At 38.2% G+C, this 2,500-nt stretch overlaps 1 protein-coding gene across 6 annotated transcripts in view; it reads right to left on the bottom strand.

Annotated features, from left to right (window-relative positions):
* The window catches only part of LOC106819065 (neuron navigator 3-like), a 9,954-nt gene extending 9,307 nt beyond the window's left edge, over positions 1-647 (bottom strand). For 2 of the 6 annotated variants that reach the window (XR_001395336.1, XM_014823725.1), the window contains exon 1: positions 428-641. The gene's annotated coding sequence lies outside the window, so the exon portion shown is untranslated. Of the gene's footprint in view, positions 1-427 lie in introns of all 6 variants that reach the window. The other 4 variants (XR_001395335.1, XR_001395334.1, XM_014823728.1 and 1 more) reach the window with 4 other exon arrangements.
* Between the last annotated feature and the right edge of the window lie 1,853 nt (positions 648-2,500).

The following is a 2,500-nucleotide window of genomic DNA, read 5'->3' as shown; positions in this document are numbered from 1 at the left end:
CAGTCGTTGCTGCTCTGAACATGGAACTGCACGTGGCTAATTTGCCTCTCCTAGCGTGTGGAACTGTCGACTGGGTACCAGTCTATATTATACCTAGCCAGCTAAGCCTCGATTCTCGTGTGAACGCTCCGGGTTGTGTTAGCACGGTATTTCAGCTGAATTCAGCACCAGATAAGTACGGAACCAGCGTGTATCTCGTGTGAACCCAGCTTATATACCATTACTTCAATGACTAAACAATAACTGTATGCTGTAAGTAATACAAAGTTAATAAACCAAAAAAGTATAACAAAAAAATATAAAAACAAAAAATAAAAGTTGTAATCATCACCATCATCACCACCACCATCATCATCATCATCACCATCATCACCATCATCACCACCATCATCATCGTTGTCGCCGCAGCCTGCAGGCTCTCACTCACCCTCATCTTGCCGACCTGCTCCCTCAGCTGCTCCAGCTGGTGGGCCGACGTCAGCGCCTCGAGTCTGATGTCCGTCAGCTTCATCTCCTTGTCTCTCAGCTGCTTCTTCACATCTCTCACACTCTCGCTGTCCTCCAGGTCAACGACTCTAGACAGACAACAGATGCTTGCTGTACATACACACAGACAACGCACACAGATGACAACTAGTTACTCATAATTATTATTTATAAGACTACTAATTAGGCTATTGACCCATTAATGTGCAGGTGCAATAAACTGTAGATTCGAAAATTGTGCAGTGAAATAAATTCAAAATCTTTTAAAAATAACAGACCAGGGTTCTCCAAGCTTTTAATTTATAGAATTGGGGTGCTACTCCTTGCTAGGGGGTCCGGGGTCGTGCCGGGAAAATATTTGAATTGTAGAAGCTTTGAGATGCAATCTGGGACACTCTGTGTGTAAATTTGCCCCTGAAAAAGTTGCGCATTTCCCAATATATTTTGCACGTTACAGACCGAGGGCTAATCACAAAGGTGCAATTATATTTATACCTAAATGCTATTTAACTGAACGATGTTCATTTTAGGACAAATTTATCCATAGTATAACTGAAACTATATGTCATTTATAAGATATTACAATCCTTTTGCTTTTAAATGAACAAATAAGAAACACCCTCGGTCTGTAGCCCTTGGCTGAAAAGTCGTTTTGCGCAACTTTTCAGATCGTGCGCTTTGAGTGGCGCCACCGTCGTTGTAATCAAGCTGTAGTCGTTAGTTATAAAACATTAAAAAAACTCTAATGGTGATTGAACCATGAAACATTTTATGTAGCGTAATTTTAACCGAAATTAACCCTAGAACCTAGAGTAAAGGATCCCTTTAAGCTAATCGGCCTTCAATAAACTCAAGACTCACAGAGATTAAGGCTAAGACGTGTCTATAATAGCTCGAATTTATTAGGCTATAACTCGATGTTGCCATGTCATTAACATAAATCAGAAATAACAGAGGACCCAAAATCGAGCCTTGTGCTACTCCACATGCAATAGGGTTCTTATTAGAGAAGGTACCTCCTACATCAGTTATTTGGCTTCAAGTTCTACCAGAGAGATAAACACCGAACCATTTCACAGTCCTAATATCCATTCCGATAGTTTTTAGCTTGGCTAGTAGAATTTATGGTATGGTCAACGGTATCAAAAGCTTTTTGAAGATCTAATAAAACCATACCAGTTAGATTTCCTTTGTCCGACTCATTACGAATAATATCAGTTAGATGGATTAAACTTGTGTCAGTTAAGAAATTTGATCTAAAGCCAGATTGGAACTCGTACAGTAAGGAATTTTCTATTAAATATCTCTCTACTTGGTTATAGGCTATTTGCTCCAAAACTTTGGATATGACACTTAAAATTGACACAGGCCTATAGTTTCCGGGTTCTGTTTTGCTATTCTTTTTATGTATCGGAATGACCCTTGCTGCCTTCATGTCATCAGGGATTTTTCCTTGGATGAATGACATGTTGATTACATGTGTAAGAGCTGAGCAAATAACGTTTGATCCATCTTTATAAATTTTGCGGGAATATTATCTAACCCAATAGCCTTACCCGTATTAATTAATGTTTTTCAGTACCCGTAGTACCTCGTCCTCTCCCACTGTTGTAAAAGTAAATGCATTTACTACTAGGCTTTTGTCCCTATAATAATTTTGAAGACTAATCTCATCATACGTCCCTTCCTTTTGTGGTAGATCGTTCACCAAGTTTGAGGCCACACTTGTGAAATACTTATTAAAATTATTTGCAACAATTGCTTTGTCAAAACATATATTTTCTCCAATTTTTAGTCCCACCCTGCCCATGTTACTGGTTCCCTTATTTTTTATCCCCATACTCTTTAATGACTGCCATATTTTTTTAGGGTCATTTTTTGTGGTCCTCAACCTTTTCTGTACATAGTAATTAGCCTTTGCTTTCTTAATTTTATTTTGAACTTTGTTTCTAAGCAATTTAAAATCCTTGTATGTAATTTCATCTTTACTCCTCTTATGAAGCAGTAATTTTCT

Source organism: Priapulus caudatus, unplaced genomic scaffold (genome assembly GCF_000485595.1).
Source record: "Priapulus caudatus unplaced genomic scaffold, Priapulus_caudatus-5.0.1 Scaffold2796, whole genome shotgun sequence".
In the NCBI taxonomy this organism is placed as follows: Eukaryota; Metazoa; Priapulida; class Priapulimorpha; order Priapulimorphida; family Priapulidae; genus Priapulus; species Priapulus caudatus.
Note: the sequence above shows the minus strand (reverse complement) of the source record. Positions and strands in the feature narration are given on the sequence as shown.